Raw genomic sequence first — 17,030 nt, forward strand, 5'->3', positions numbered from 1 at the left:
GTCCTATGCCGTCCTCCATCTTAAATGGCTCTCCGTCCCATGCATGTGAGATGCTATTGCTGTAAATAAACTATTACATTTGTTTTAAAGTGACGTGGCATTCATCTTTTTGACAAGGCGGATTTGCTCTATCATCTAAAGTAATATCCGCCGTCACACTAATAAGAACGTCCATTTATAGAGAACCCACGGTACCAGCCATTGTGTTAAGAGTCTTTCTCTCACTGAGTCTTCCCAGCAGCCCCGTGAAGAGGAAACTCTGATGTCCATTTTACAGATGAGGAAATTGAAACTTTGATACGTTAAGTCACTTGCCCGAAGTTACAGGACTAGTAAGTGTCAGGGGGGTCCACCCCAGGCGGTCTGACTCCAAAGCCGCCGCTTAATATTTTAAAGACAAGGATGCGCTTTGGCATTTCTTATATTTCTTGTTTCTGAATGCAGTTGGGAATCATTCTGCTCCTTTGTTCCCTTCAGAGGGTCTAGCTGCTGCTTATACGCCTCCCCGGTTTTGTGGGTTGCCCAGGTTTCAGTGGTTTTGCCTCCTGAAGCCTGACCTCCCCCGGAGCTGAATCCGCCTCTGCACGCTGCCCATTCCAACCCAGCTCTTTGGCCCCAGCCCAGCTCAAGCACTCCCCGGGTCTCCTCCCCTGCCCGCCAGGTTCCTGCAGATCTCCCTCCGCCTCCGGGCCTCAGTTTCCTCCCGTGTAAAGCAGGGAGCTTGATGCTTTCCTTGGGCAAGTAGCGAGGGGTCTGGGGCAAAGTCACATGCAGTGCACTCCACGAACGCCAGCCCGGAGCCAGAGTCGCCATCCTCCCCGCCGCCTAGGGGAGGGGCCGTCGCTCCTCCCCTCTCCCCCCCGACCGCACGGCGGCCCCGCCCTGAGGGCGGCTCCCGCCCGCGCCCTGCCCATCCCAGCCCGGCGACCTCAGCGCCCCTGCCCCGCAGCCAGGAACCAGCTGAGCACAGCTGGGCCCAGCAGCCGCCGTCGCCAGCGCCGCAGCAGCAGGTAGGGGAGGGGAGCGACCACGACCCTGGGGCATCTGGGGATCTCGGGCCTCTGGGTCCTTCTCCCTCCTCTCGCGGTCCGGTCCGAGGTTGCCCGCGCCTGGATCTCGGCCCGGCAGCCGGGGCATCGCTGGAGAAGAGCTTCCTCCCTCACCTTGCTGGTCTTCCAGGGGACCAAGGAGAGTTGGATTGGGGGCTTAGGGCAGGGGAGGAGGAGGTTCAGGCCTCCACCCACAGGCCCCGTTTGCTGCAAGCACCTGAACTAACTTTGACCCAGTTCGCGCGGTTGGGGTTAAGTGGGCCCGGGGTCACCCCTGCACTCGCTTGCCGGCGGTCTCCAGCCCGCGGGCTGGGCGTTGGCTCCGCTGGGCGGGTCTGCTCCGCGGATCCTGGACTCCAGGGTTAACGCCTTTGCCTGCTCTCCCCTGACGCTGAGGAGCCCTGGACCTCCTTCCTCTTTCAGGGCCCAGGACTGTTAGAAAGTGCTTCCTCCTACTCCGGAATCCGCTTGCACTTGCTACCTGTCGGTACTGTCTCTTTCCCCGCCCTGCAGAGTATGTTCTCTTCCCTGACGCACACGGAAACTTCTTTCAGAGTTGAAGACAATGATGGGAATCTCCCTTTCCCTCTAGGCCCCCATCTCTTCTTGGGTCCAAACGCCCCAGATCGTGATTACAGCAGTGTTTCCTGGCTCAGTGCAGGCCGGCTGCTCTGGACAGTGGCCAGAAGGAAGCCTGGGTCCTTGGAGACTGTGGGGGATGCAGGGGACATTGGCTTCTTCTGCAGCCCCTCATCTGCCCAGACATCCACTCCTTATCCTGCTTTCACATCTTCCTCAGAGCAGAGAGGACATCTTTACAACACCCAGGACTCTGTAGAGCCAAGGACCTTCAGGGCTGCCCTGGGGGGTAACTGCTTTTTGTGGAAGGCAGGGCCTCTGGAGGCTTTTCTGAGGCTTAATCCTGCAGGTCCTGTTCTCCCAGGACCATGTTTCTGACCAGGGCACTGTGAACTCCTGCCGCACTTTACTTTACAGTGACTATAGCTTGTTGGAGTCTCCCCACAGCCCTGTTCGTTCCACAGTTGAGAAAACTGAAGGGCCCTGAGAGTTTGTGACTAGCTGATAGTCACACAATGAGGAAGGGGCAGGGCTGGGACCCAGTTCCAGGCCTCACTTAGCTGACTCCTTCTAGCTGGTGGGGCTGTAGACTCTTTCTTGAGTCTCGAGTTCGCTTCACAAAGAAACTGAGCCCTGCAGCAACACCCCTGCACCAACACACACCCACATGTTGGGGTGCTGGCTGGTGTTTCTTGGGGATGTTAATTAAGGGGTAAAGGCCTTGGAACAAAGGAGGTGGGCTGGGATTGGGGACAGTTGGCATCCAGCTCCCTCGAAACTCCATTTTCCTCTTTGGGGCCTCACTATTTATAAATGCCAGGGAAATTGTAAACAGCCTGGGGAGCTTGGATTGGATTGGCACCCGGGTGAGTTTCACAGCAGCAAATGTTTCCGTGTGAATCAGGGAAAGGAACTTTACTCCAGAATTTTCCATAGTCTTTTTTATTGTGGACTGACATGAATCTGGAAAAGCAAGCAGCTCCCAGGAGGAGGCTGTAGGGGTTGCCTCTCATGGCATTTCCTTCCTTCCCTCCTTCCTGGATTTAGCGCACTTCTGGGTCCATGTTCTGTGTCTTACCCTGTGAGGGGCCCCAGAGCCTCGAGGAGGACAAAGCTATTTGTCCTCAAGATGCTTCTCATCTATAGTGGTTGGAACAAACATGCAATACTGAGAGCTACTTCAGCCTAAAGTGGTGATTAAGTTTGTCTGGCCAACCCAGGCCTTGGAGATGAGTAATAGTTTTCTACGGCATAAAGCGATTGGGGAAAAGGCATTTTCTAAAAAGCTGGAACAGCTCATGCAAAGGCACTGAGGTTTTCTGAACAATCAACATGGCTAGAATGGCAGATGAGCAAAAGGTGGAGTGGTGGGAGTTGAGACCGTAAATCAAAATGGAACTAGATTGTAAACTAAGGGCTTGGAATTACTTTATCCTGAAGGCAGTGATCAAAACGCTCATTAATCTTGTGGCCGATGTAGCAGATGCATTGGATGGGGCTAACTGGAGGCAGGGAGATCCCGAGGAGGCTGTTGGATGGTCAAGAGAGTGCAGGTCTGAACCAGAGCAGTGACCACGGAATGGACTAGAGTGGCAGATTCTGGAAGCCCAGCTGAAGAACCTGTCAGAACCTGCAGTAAATTTCATCTGAAAGCAGACAATAGGCTTGTAGCTATTGGATAAGGTTGCTCTTATTCTGAGTTGTTCAGTATTGGGTTTTACTTTTAAAGCAAAAAAATATTGTTAAAGATTCAAACGTAAAGAAGAGTATAGAGTGGGCTTCATCCCTCTAACCCGCTTCTTTCCAACCCGCTTCTTTCCCTGTTGACAGCCTTGTGTGCACTTCTGCCAAGCTGGCACAAGCAAGAGCTGTAGACTGGATGCCTTCACACTTCTTAGCCATCCAGTGCCAGAGGGTCACTTCTCCCCACTCCATGTGGGCAGTTTGGGTCTCTCATGAGAAGTTGTCAGGTCATGGAGATGATTTCTGCATGGTCTGTCATCCTTTGCTGAGGCATTGGTCTCTGGTTTTCTTCAAGAAAACTTTACAGCCTGTATCTAGTCTCTGAGCATGTATATTTGGTTATTAGAGATTGTAGGACTAAGAGAAGTTAGACACACTGACCTTGGAGTGGAGCTGTAGTCTGAGTTCTTCTGAGTGACCTTGGACAAGTCCCAGTTTGTTGGGCCTCAGTGACCTCATCTGTAAAATGGAGATGTTGGTCTCCATGATAATAATAAAAAGCTACCTTTTAGTAAAACAAGCTCTGGAACATTAATTACTTTGTTGGTTCCTCACAACCGTTCCTTTAAGGTAGCTACTATTATCCGCTTTTATAGAGGAGGAAACTGAGGCTCAGAGAGGCTAAATAACGTGCCTCGGGTTGTGAGGCTGTTAGGTGAAGGTGACAGGATTCTGGAGGACTGACTGTAGAGCTGTAGCTCTTAATCACTGCACTAAATGTTCTCCCGGAGGTTCTGTTTAGTCCTGACATGATGAGAACTGAGGGGGAGTTTTGCTGTGGCTGTGACGAGGGATGCAAATCAGTGTGTGTGGCTTGGGGAGCTCAGCTCTGCAGCACACAGGCCTGGAGGGGCCTCTTGGGACTGTGCGTAAACTCATGCTTTTCTGTACTGTCTACAGGACTCCAGAGTGTAGGTCCATCTCCCCTCCGTTTTAGGGAATTCAGGCTCTGAGAGGACACAGACTTGCCCAGGGTCACTCAGAGAGTTAGCAGGGGGCCCAGCCAGGCCCAGTCTCCCTCCTTTCATCATTTGAGCCCATGCTCTGGAAAGCTTTCTGAGGAAGCCAGGAAGAGTGGGCACCCCTCTTGCCCCACGGTTATTTCCTGAGAAAATGCTGGCAGAAGCAGGGAAAACCAGGTCCCAGGAGCTATGCATTTTGGGGGGGAGGGAAAGAAAGAGACCAGTGTTCAGGCAGCTGGGGGATGTTAAGTAAAAATATCTCCTCCCTTTCAACTGAGTGAGCCTGTGTCATATTTCAGCCTGGTGTGGTTTGAGAGTTTGGAGACCACAGGCAGGCTGGGTTCCTGCTGCTCTCTGGTTTTTCTTCCCCACTCTCCACCCCCGGCTGTAGACTGACTGCTCTCCCCTGCCCTGCCTGGGACCACATCAACAATTTAAGGGCAGGGCAGAGGACAGCAGTAGGCGTGGTGGGCAAGGCTGGACAGCAGAAGGCCTAGGCTTGGGTCCTGGTTTTGCCACTGACAAAATACTGGGTGACTTGAGCTAATCCTTGCCTTCCTCTGGGCCCCGGTGTCCTCCTGGCACTAGGGGGGTGGATAGAATAACGTCAGGCTTTCCCAGCTCTGGTGGCTTCTGAGTCAGGGCTTTGTGCTCAGTGCAGGAACATGGGACCCGCACGTCTGTGAGCATAAAGTGAGCCCACAGCAACCATTTTTGTTTAAGTGACTTGCACCAGTGCCGGCTGGAGATTCAGCTACTGTTCATAAATCTGGTCTTTGTGTGTTGAATTGGTTGCCCATTCTACAGATAAGGAAGTTGAGGCCTAGGATTCATTCATGTATCCTAGTCCCTGTTCTATAAGCAATAAGGATGAGGGCCCCTGTCTGTAGTATTCTTACTGTCTGTGTTCACTTTTTGTCTTCACTGCCTTGTTTAATCTTTTAACAGCTCTACTAGGGAGGAGATATTGACTCAGTTTTACAGATAAGGAAATTGATGTTCAGCCTAGAGAGCTGAAATGCCTTACTTTCTCTTTTTTGAGCCTCACGGTAGCCCTGAGGTTGTTATGGGTCCCATTTCACAGATGAGGAAACTGAAGCCTGGAGATGTGAGCTCTCATGCCCAGGGGTCCCCAGGGACCACATGGCCAGTTAGGTTCCTTCCCAGGCCCCCCCATCCTACTCCTTCCAATACCTTGCCGGTTCTGCCTCAAAACCTCTTACATTCAATGCTTGGACTCAGGGATAACAGTTTTCTTCCTGGGCTGTAATGTATCCCTGAAACATGCTCTTCCCAAGGGGGCTCCAGCAGCAGTTAGGGCCGCAGAGCTTCTCAGGGAACTCGGATGAAGGCGCCACCACACCAGTGGGAGTAGATTTATTTATTCTGCTGAACTGGTTAAGCAAACAACCTTATTTCTTTCCAGCTTCAGCAAGGATATCATCTGGGCTCCGCTTATTTGCCAGAGAAAGAATATATATCCGGTATATGTGAGCCTTCAGGGTGGGGCTTGGCCCTTAATTTTCCTTTTATAGTGGCTGTGGCTGTGCTGGGCCCTTGGTGGGTACTCAGTAAATACTAGTTAATTTTGGGGGAGTGGCAAAGTGGTATGGGTGGGATACCCATGGGATATGGGTACTTTTCCCCGCCTCCTCCAATGACTTTTTTTCTTGTTCTAAATATAACTCTTTATGATAGAAAATCTAGAAAGTAAAAATAGCATAAAAAAATAAGAACTGTCCATAATTCTGCCAACATGAGATAATCGCCGCTAACATTTGGGTGCATTTCCTTCCTGATATTTTCAGCACATTTTTTTTTTTTTACCCGCATATAATTGTGGTCATACCACGTTTGTAATCTATTCTTTTCATTTTTTTCCCAACGTTATAACATAAATATTTTTTCATGTTATTTAGTACTCTAAATTTAATTTTTAAAAGAGTTTTAAAAGTATACTTACTCAGCCATAAAAAGAAACGAAATTGAGTTATTTGTAGTGAGGTGGATGGACCTAGAGACTGTCATACAGAGTGAAGTAAGTCAGAAAGAGAAAAACAAATACCGTATGCTAACACATATGTATGGAATCAAAAAAAAAAAATGGTCATGAAGAACCTAGGGGCAGGACGGGAATAAAGATGCAGACCTACTAGAGAATGGACCTGAGCACACGAGGATGGGGAAGGGTAAGCTGGGACAAAGTGAGAGAGTGGCATGGACATATATACACTACCAAATGTAAAATAGATAGCTAGTGGGAAGCAGCCGCATAGCACAGGGAGATCAGCTCGGTGCTTTGTGACCACCTAGAGGGGTGGGATAGGGAGGGTGAGAGGGAGACGCAAGAGGGAGGAGATACGGGGATGTATGTATTATGTATAGCTGATTCACTTTGTTATAAAGCAGAAACTAATACACCATTGTAAAGCAATTATACTCCAATAAAGATGTTAAAAAATAAAAAATGATTAGAAAACAAAAGTCTATTCTACCTAAGTAGATAAATGCATGTTTATTTAAAATCTTTCATTCCAATAGTCTGGGGGATTTAAAGAAGTGAAATAATGCATTTTATTTGTAAAAAACAAGTTTTACGTTTTTATTATTAAAATGATAACTGCTGACCTGATTTTTTATTATTCTCTATTATTGTATCTATGGTGTGAATTGTTCACTTAACTGACCCTGTATTGTTAGGCATCCAGGCTGTTTATTAACAATCCTGCAATGAACCTTCTAGTGCATAAATTATTCCTCTTTCATTATTTTCTACAAGAGAGCCCAAGAAATGAACTTGTTGGGTCAAAAGTGATGTATTTACAGCTTTTGCTACATTTTGCCAAATTGCCACCCTTGAAAGGTTGTAGCAGTTCTTTATTTCCACCAGCCATTCACAAGGGTGGCAGCATTCTTTAAGGAGCATTGGAAGCTGGTTATCAAAAGGCAAGCTGTCCTGTTAGAAGGCTCAGGGACCATTTTCCTGAAGCATCTACTTCATTTCTTCATTTAGCAAATACAGGCATAACTTGGAGATATTGTGGGTTCGATTCCAGATCACTACAATAAAGTGAATATCACAATAAAGCGCGTCACACAAGGTTTTTGGTTTCCTAGCTCATGTGAAAGTTATGTTTACACTATACTGTAGTCTATTAAGTGTGCAATAGCATTCTGTCTAAAAAAAATGTACATACCTTAATTCAAAAATGCTTTATTGCTAAAAAATGCTACCCATCATCTGAGACTTCAGCGAGTCGCAGTAGTAACCGCAAAGATCATTGATGACAGGTCACCATCACAAATATAATAATCATGAAAAAGTCTGAAATATGGCGAGACTTACCAAAATGTGACACAGAGACACAAAGTGAGCAAATATTGTTGGGAGAATGACGCCACAAGGCCATTTGCTCGCAGGGTGCCATACACCTTCAATTTGTGAAAAACACAGTATCTGTGAAACACAATAAACAGAAGTGCCACATAACGAGGTGCCTGTAGATCTGCACAGTTCAGCATCAGTAAGGGATAACGATTAAGATCCCAGGCTGAAGAGGCAGAGAGAATCTGGTTCTCACTCCAGTTTCTGCTTGGCACTTGCCATAAGACCTTGAGCTTGTGCCTGGTCACTGCTCTGCCTCCATGCTTAGGACAGATGGACTTGCCTTTTTGTTTCCAGTGCAGAGACTTTGTTGTGATTGTGGTCACCCTCTGCTGAAGGCTTCTCTCCTGACTGCCTCCTCGCCTTGAAACCGTTTCCCGATTCCGACCATAACAGCTGGACCTCGGGAGTTGCTTGGTCCCACCTCCTCACTTCATGGCCAGGGATGCTAATGCCCAGAGAGAGCCAGTGAATTTCCTAAAGCACAAAGCAAGTTCTCTGATTTCTGCTCCACCACTTGTGAGATTTCAAAAGTTCTGGTCTAAACCAAAAGGATTTCAGTTATTATTAAACCCAAGACCTGGGAAGAAAGGAACTTGGTCATGGTCAGACCCCGAGTCTGTCCTGGCAGTGTTGTCCTGCGAAAGTCATTTTCCTCTCTAGCCGGTTTCCGCCACTGTGAGATGGGGATGGGCACCTTCTTTGGTCTGCCTGGGTCTACCTTTCCACCAGTCAAAGGCTTAATTACAAGATCCAGCGGCAGGTCTTGGTCTCTTGATGTGCATCCTAAAGTGGGTGACCTCAAGCTTTTTGGGTCACTTAAGGGCAGAGACTTAATATTACAACATAAAAAAAGATGCCTTTGGACCCTTTCTCTCCTCGGGGGAAGGGTTTTGTTAACAGTGTTGCAGTTGGATGTAAGGAATGTTCTAGAGCATCTCAAGCTTATCTTGCACACAAATCACCTGGGGATTTTGTGAAAATGCGATTCTGGTTCCATAGGTCTGGAGTGGGGCCTGACACTCTGCATTTCTAACAGGCTTGCAGGTATGCAGATGTTGCTGGGTCAGGGACCACACTTTGCACAGTAAGGTTCTAAATCCTTTGGTAAGGGCCCAGACTAGAGCCCACATCTCTTGGTGTCTTCTCTTTGAGGTTCTTTCTACCCATCGTATCTGCCTCCCTCCTCTCTTCACAACACTGAGTTGAACTGTATTTGGTCCACAGTTACGAGTTTCTAGAATCTGAACAGCCCTTGAAATATTTTGCTACCTAATTGCAGAGCGAGGTAGGGCTCTTCTTCAGGAGAGAGTGACTCAGTAGGAAGCCATCTGAAGGGGGAGAAATACAGCTGAAGGACCTAGCATTTGGCATAAACATTTCCACCAGAAGTTTTTATACTCAAGATTATAAATATTATTCTTTTGTAGCTGTAGGCTGCAAACTACAGCCCCGGGGAAGCCCCAGCCTGTTTTTGTATGTCTCTAAGCTAAGAATGGTTTTTACATTTTTTTAGATGTAAAAATGTAAAAGAGAAAATCCAAAACTAAACAAGGAAGAATATGCAACGGAAAGGGTTATGTGCCTGCAAAGCCTAAAATACTCACTCTCTGGCTCTTTACTGTCAAAGTTTGCTAACCCCGGTCTAGAGTAAGTGGAGCTTTATATTTTTCTCTAGTGAGCGAGAGGCCCAGCCTTATAGCTTGCAATTTAGTGAGACCAAGGTATCGGGGAGGCAGCCTGACTTGATGGGAGCTGGCCCGACATCTTAGCTGTGTGACCCTGAGCACATTGCTTCACCTCTCTGAACTTCTGCTCTTCCTTCACAAAATAGGGACTGTGACATCTGCTGGCTGAGTTATTGTGAGGATGAGACATGGTGTATGCAAGGAATTTAACACTTGGTAGGTGCTCAAAAAATGACAGCTGTTGTCGTTGGGGCGGCCATTTGAATCCTTCTGGCGTTACTGGACAGATAACACGTTGCCCCCACCAAATCTGAGGGTCCTCCCAGTGAGCTGGGAGCAGTCTTTTAGGATAGAACACCTCTGTTCCAGCCTCCCCCAACCACCAACCCCCCCCGCCCCCCGCTCCAGGGCAGAAAGCTCCTCTTCAGCCACCCAGACAGATGGGGTTCCTGGTGTTTGTACCCTTTCACTAACGGCAAGCTCTCTGCTCACTCTTTCCACTTGTGGGCAGCTCTGACTATTAGAAAGTGCTTCTCTCCCTCTCTAAGATATAATTCAGCAAACAGGCACCACACGAGCCCCAGACTGGGATGGTGAGTACTGGAAGGACACCTTCTCTTTATGGCTCCATCCAACATGTGGGTGGTAGACTAGAGCTAGTGGTTTATGGACCTTGTCTCTAAGTTGTGGCAGCCTTAAGGTCCAAAATGGAAAACAGACCAACTTGGAGTTAGCTGGAGCTAATTCTAAACCCAGCTGAGTTTGAAACTCTGGGGCTCCCGGTGTCCAGAGCCTGGAAAAGAGTGTAATGCTCTTTTTGCCCATAGATGGCAGCACCTGTACCCTTTGCCATCTCTGTGAACGCGTGTGCGCATGAGTGTTTATGCACGTGTGCACACACATGTACACGCATGTGTGCATGCATGTGATTTACCAGTTTTTTCCTTCGATGAATCTTGAGCTGTGGCGGCCGTAGACTAGGCGCTGGGATAGCCAGGAGCAGGTCTTGGTCTGATGGGGGAGGCTGACTTGGAAACAGACCATTAACAGTGTGACAGGGGAGGTGGGTGGTGGCTCAGTGGAGCTCAGCCTCACGGGGGAAGGGGAGGTTAGAGAAGAGTTCTTGGAGGAAAGCTGGGCTTGATCATGAGCGGGAGAAAAGAACAGGAGGGATGGAAGAGAGTTTGGGAACAGAGGAAACAGTCTGTGCAAAGATTACAGGAAGATTCAAGGAACGGAGTGCAGCCGCCTCTGGCTGGAGCTTGGAGGGATGTGGGTGGAAGACAGGAACTGATGAGAGCTGAGGCTCAAGGCGCTGATGGGGGCAGATCGTAAAAGGCTTTGAAAGGTTCGCTGAGGATCTTGTGTTTTACCTGGGGGCTGTCGGGGAGCCATGGTCGAGTCTGAGCAGAGGAGTAAGGTGGTCTGGGCTTACCTTTGCAGGCGAGGAGAGAGGAAGCAGGAGGACCAGGTAGGAAGCACTGCAGTATCCCAGGTGAGAGGCAATGGTGCCTGGACCAAAATGTTGGCAGTGGGGGTGGGGAGAAGTGGATGCATTAGGGTAGAACCAGCAGGCAGTTTTGCAGCTGAGATTGACAGAGCAGGGAAGGCTGAAGAGGTTGGTGCCCCGGTGTCTGGCCTGTGGCCCCGGGTGTACGTGGTGGGTGACGGTGCTGATGCTGAGATGGAGAACATTGAGGGTGAAACAGGTGGCACTTGGGAACAAATGCAGCACTGCCGGTGAGGATGAGCGTGAGATTTCGAGGTGTGTCAAAGAGAAGGGGGCTGGATTTGAAAGGTTTGTCCTCAGGGAGTTAACAGAAAGTGGGACGTCATTAGTCATTTGCAGGAACCCAGCTCTACTTTGATCTATCCCGTGGAACTGGGAAGTTTCTGTGGAACTCTTTGAAGAGGGCCCATGGAGGTGGCATTTAGGGGCATCTAGGTCATGGGGCCCAGATAAGCGCCCAACCTCTTTCCAGATCCCTCGCTATGCACTGGTGCCACTCACAATGCAGAAATCCGCAGGAATGTCTGGGCCATTTACTGTCAGCTAAGAATAGGGTTCATTTGTGTCTTAATCCCAGGAGCCTGCAGGGCTCCACTGAATTTGGAATCTTGGACTGTCTCCCCTTGGCTTGGAGAAGGAGGTGTGTGCAGAGAAGTTTACCAGTTCAGGCAGGAGCGAGTGTGCTCAGCTGCTCCCTGAACGTGGATGAGCTGTGAATGAGTCTGGGAGTGAGGTAGGGTGACGATCCAGGTCGTCCCTGAAAGTGTGGGAGCTGAAAGGCTGGCCCTTCGTTTAGTCATCCAGCATATACCCACGGGTCCTGCTGTTTGCTAGGTCACGTGCCAGCGCTGGAGTTTCAAAGGCAAAACAGTCTAATGGAGCTCACAGTCTGATGGGAGGGAAAGACCCGTCACCAGATAGGGATAATACAGCCTTACAAAAATAGAGCAATGCTAAGCATGGAGGTGGGGACACGGCATGTAAACAGCTTGGGTCCCCGATCTGCACCAGTACAGGATGAGAAAGATATAATTTTTAGAAAAAGGCCTAGAGATTAATAATCAGAGTAAGCACATACACTGTTCAAAACCCTAGACATATCATTTAATCCTCATAACGAGCCTATGGGATAGGTTCTAACATAATCCCTCTTTTACAGAGAAGAAAACTGAGACTCAGAAAGATGGAGGAACTTGGTTAAGTTACATATTAGTTAAATGAGAGGCCATTTTTGTCTAACTCCAGGATCTTGAACCACAGCTCTGAAGTTGACCATAAGCTAAATCCAGTCATGCAATGAGGTTACCTTCAATGCTCGTGGGACTTTAGGCTGGATTAATAGAGGCATGATATCTAGAATGACGGAGGTGAGAGTTCTGCTTGCCCTGCCCTGGATAGAGCTCTGCTAAATGTTGAATTCTGAGGCTTGTGCTGTCAGTAGGGACCGGGTTCATTTGAAGTAGATCAGGGAAGCAGGGGGAGGGAACCAGACACCTTGATCTCAGGAAGAGCTGGAGGAAGGGGGGTGTACAACTTGCAGAAGACTTGAGGGGCCCAGGGTCATTGTCTTCAAGCCTCTATGGAGACATTGGGAAACAAGGTGGCAGACCCGTTCTGGGTGACCCCAGAGGGTAGAGTTAGGACTAGTGTGTATGGGGCATAGGAAGAGAGATTTTAGCACATCCTTGTGACAAGCCTTTTAACCAGCCAGACTCTCCAACAGAAGGTCTTGCAGCCTTGGCAGGAAGTGAGTGCCCCATGGCTGGAGGTGTGCAAGTAGGCTATGTGACCTTGGTGTGGAGGGGGGGTGGGGATTGGGGACGAGTGGAAGTATCAAATGGGGCTTTGACCAGATGACCTTGAGCCCCTGACCCTGGGAGTCTCGGCCCTTTCTTTACAGGTGGTGCTGATAACGCCCTGTACCGTGCTTCCGCCTTGGTCCTGACACCTCCCAACAGGAGCAACCGTCTTCACCCAACAGCCTGCAAGGTAGGTAGAGCAGTGCAGACACCCTGGCTTCCTTCTAAACCTAGCCCTGGCTGCCCAGGGGAGTCTGGAGGGGACTGTGGAAGCAGCTGCTGGTCGCCACAAGTGGATTCAAAGGCAGTCGCCGAGGTTTTTCTAGTAAGGCTCAGCAAATGTTTCTGCTCATTACTTCATTTACCCCTCACGGTCCCTTGAGAGGGAGGCCAGACAAGGGTGATCCCGTGGGGAAGAGGCAAGAACTGGGCTGGGTGCCAGGGCTTCTGGGCCCCGAGCCTGGCTGTGCTGCTTGCCTGCTGGGTGACTGTGGGAAAGCGCTTTCCCTCTCAAGGCCTCTGTTAGTGCTTCTGTAAGAGGGTGGACTCCTGTGAGGAGGAGGTGTAGGAATTCTTTGGAGAGGTGAGAAAAGCTGGGGTACGGCTGCCAAGGAGGCTCCAGGCTTGTTGACCATAGGAGGAGTGAGAAGTGTGAGTCATGGGGAAAGTGGATGAGTCATACCCACCTGGGATGGCTGGCAGGGCAGGGCCCGCCTGACTATCAGGTTCACAGGTGACCCGCTGAAGGAGGCTGAGAGGCAGGGGGTGGAGTGCAGAGTCCTCGGCTGGAAGCAGGAGACCTGGTTCAGATGCCAGCTCGGGTCTCGGTTTCTCTGCCTGTAAAATGGGTGCATTGGTCTCCCCCACTCACCTAACGAGGTTGTCATGAGTACTGCACAAGCTCATAGATGCTGAAGGGCTTTGTGAGCTGTGGAAAGGGGAAGTAGCAGCCCTAGGGGAATAACCCAGATTCCAGTGTCGGAACAGAAAGAAGTGCGTTTGTGATAGCAACCATGCGGAGAGCCTGGAAAACACCCCTCCAGGTCATGACATCACCCTTAGCTGCCAAAAGGAGAAGGGGCTGAATGCCTCAGGGCTTCCTCATCCTTGCAGCCCAGCTGGCTTCCGGGGGCGGGGGTGCGGGGGGGGGGGGGGGGTGGGGGGGGGTGGGGGTGGTGGGGAGTGACACGACAAGCCAACTGCAGTTGGAGCTGTTCCTCTTTCCCCAAGCTTAGATGAAAGGGTCTTCCGACGGTCTCCAGAATGTTGTATCCTCAAAGCTGGGGATTCCTACAAGGCCTGCTGGGTCTGGAGAGGGGGACTTGTCCAATTGTAGCCGCATCCCGAGGGTTCTAGATAAAGAGGCATCCCTGATGCTGCCCAGAGAGGAGGGATGGGGACCGTCTTGGTTCTGATGCTCCTGATTTTGAGACTGAGCCCTGACGGCTCCCAGAGCCAAAGTGCCTCAGGGTGATCTGTCACCAAAAAGAGAGTTATGCTGTGTTAATGCTTTTGGCGACAATGACACAGGGACCGTCTTCTGCTTTCCCACTTCTGCAGAAGTGAGCACCCACCGAGTGAGTACCTGTCAGCTGAGGGCTTTACGTGTTCACCCCTTCCCTCCTCCATCCCTGTGCTGTGCCCTACCTCACGCCCACCTCTGATGGGACCCCGCCGGTGACCTCCTCCTTGTCAAAATCCAGTGGTGTTTCCTCTGCTCTCCATGTCCTACCTCTCTGGAGCCTCGGATACCTCCTCCTTCTAGAAGCTCTCTCTTTTTTTTGCTTCTGATGGGCTGCACCATTCACTATATCTCCTACTTCTCTGACCTTCCTAATCAGGGCCCTGGTTTTTTTCCTCAAACATTCAGCAGGATTCTGACTACTTCTTTCTCGAGTTACACGTATAATAACATAGTTACTATATATACGATACTATAGTAACATAGTTCGTTCACTCGTTCATTCATTCATGCCTGCATTCACCTGACAGATATTTGGGCCCTGGACTGGGTGATGGAGAATCAGCAACGAACGAGATTTTTCCAACCCTCGTGGTCTTACCGTCTTGGGTCTTACATACATTGTTCTACACATAACAAATTCATTCTTTCCTCAGCTATGAAGGAAAGGACCAGCGTTACGGGAGCATATGGGATTGGGTGGGTGTGATGGGATCTTGTCTGGACAGATGAGGGAGGCCTTCCTGAAAACCCTCAGACCTGAAGAAGAAGTAGAAGGTGGCTGAGTGGGTAGGGACAGAGCCCCAGGCAGAGGGAACAGCATGAGTGTGGCCTTGAGGAACTGAAAGAAGGGAGCACGACGAGAGAAGGGCCTGGAGACCAGGCAACACCTTGGTCGTGTGGGCCCTTGGGGACCTTGGTTAGGGTTTGGAGTTTTTCCTAGACCCCTGGGGAACCACTGGAAGTTTTAAAGTAGGGGAGAGGTTTGCCCGGATTTCATTATTAGAACCCTTGAAAGAGAGTCACCAGCCCCACCCTGCTGAGCCCCGAGGCTGTAATTTCTGGCTCTTCCACACTGTGGCGTCCTGACGCTGCTCCTCAGTCGAAGGCTTGGTGTTGGGTAGCCCTGAAATGTGTACTGTACAGCATTCTCTGGGCTCCTTACCTTTTTTTTCATTGCTGAACTTCTGCACTGGGGAGAGGAGGTGAATCAGACCCTGTCCTGCCCTGGGAGATCCAGACTTGCGGTGGCTGACGCCTGGGGCCCTGGGAGCCACAGAGGGCTTCCCCCTGAGTCAGGCGCTAGGCTGAGAGGATGGGCATTCCAGGCAAGGGAGGTGCCCGTGTAAAGGCTTGGCCCCCCGGTGGGACCTCTGTGCTTGGGGACTAGTGAGCAGAGCGGCTAAAGCAGGAGGGTGGGGTTGAGGTGGGGAGACTGGGAGAGCGCGCATGGGAGAGGCTTTGAACGCAGGGTCCTGATCCTCTGGGTGTCAGGGAGCCGTGGCAGGTCTTGAGCTGAGGAGTGGCTTGAGCAATGGGATCTGAGAACAATCAGTTGTTGGTGGGAGGCAGAGGGGAGGGCGGATCGAAGAGGCAACGCTGTGAACTGGTTGGAGAGAATGAGTATCACTGGGTGAAGCCTCGTCAGTCCCACCCACCTACACACACACACAGTAAAATGCTCTGTGCCTCTTTCTGTTCTGTGTCCTGTTGGGTCATTCCCCCATTGGCTGGCCCTCCTGAGCTGGGGTTTGGTTACACCCTGGGCTCCAGAGGCAAGCAGGTCTGAGCATCACTCTGGCTCTGACTTGCTATGTGCCCCTTGACATGTCCTTTAACCCCTTTCAGCCTCAGTTTCCTCATCTGTGAAATGGGGGTGATATTAGGGTTGTTGAGGATTAATGATGGGGAAGTAAAGTCCTAAGCATATGCCTGGTACCTAGTGGTGGCTTGGTTATCTTTATTTCCCTGTTGGTTGGTGATGGCTCAGTCCTTGTCATGATCTGCCCCTTTGGGAGGCCTCCTCTGTGGCCATAAATCTGTAATGTGAACTGGAAACAAGGTGTCCCCGGAAGCCCTGAAGGGAGCCTATAGTGGGATGCCGAGTGGTTTGGAAATGCCTTTACACTTCCCCCACTGGGTGTGGCACAGGGCTGGGCTCCAAGAGCTGGACCAGGTCTTAGCTGTCTTTTAGCACCAGCACTCAGCACAAGACTGGCCTATCATGGTTCTCATAAATACTAAACAAAAAAAAAATTTTTTAATGAAAAAAAAGTCGCAGACCTCAGGCATCAATCTACCAGCACCTTCATCTTATGACTGAGGAATCTGGGGCCCAGAGAGGGATAGTGACTCCTCCAAGGTCACCCAGCCCTTCAGTGGCAGGGCTTGGGCCTGTCTCAAGTATTTATTGCAATTCTAATTTTTAAAATACTGACAGGACTTCCCTGGTGGCGCAGTGGTTGAGAATCTGCCTGCTAATGCAGGGGACACGGGTTCGAGCCCTGGTCTGGGAATATCCCACATTCCGCGGAGCAACTGGGCCCGTGAGCCACAACTACTGAGCCTGCGCGTCTGGAGCCTGTGCTCCGCAACAAGAGAGGCCACGACAGTGAGAGGCCCGCGCACCGCGATGAAGAGTGGCCCCCGCTTGCCACAACTAGAAAAAGCCCTCGCACAGAAACGAAGACCCAACACAGCCAAAAATAAAAAAAATAAATTAATTAAAAGAAGGCTCAACATTAAAAAATATATATATACTGACAATTTCAAAGTTCCCAAGTAGACTGGGAAAGGGGTAACAGTGTCCCCTAGGCAATTCTGGGGAGCATCCTGGCTAGAAGGGCCCCAAGG

The 17,030-nt window shown here is 50.1% G+C and overlaps 1 protein-coding gene across 1 annotated transcript in view; it reads left to right on the forward strand.

The window, feature by feature from the left end:
• The first annotated feature begins 973 nt into the window (after positions 1-973).
• Positions 974-17,030, forward strand: part of GSN (gelsolin) — a 56,706-nt gene continuing 40,649 nt past the window's right edge. Inside the window, exons 1-2 of the mRNA XM_065878788.1 lie at positions 974-1,010; positions 12,817-12,905. The gene's annotated coding sequence lies outside the window, so the exon portion shown is untranslated. The remainder of the gene's footprint in view (positions 1,011-12,816; positions 12,906-17,030) is intronic.

This window comes from Phocoena phocoena, chromosome 6 (genome assembly GCF_963924675.1).
Source record: "Phocoena phocoena chromosome 6, mPhoPho1.1, whole genome shotgun sequence".
Lineage (NCBI taxonomy): Eukaryota > Metazoa > Chordata > Mammalia > Artiodactyla > Phocoenidae > Phocoena > Phocoena phocoena.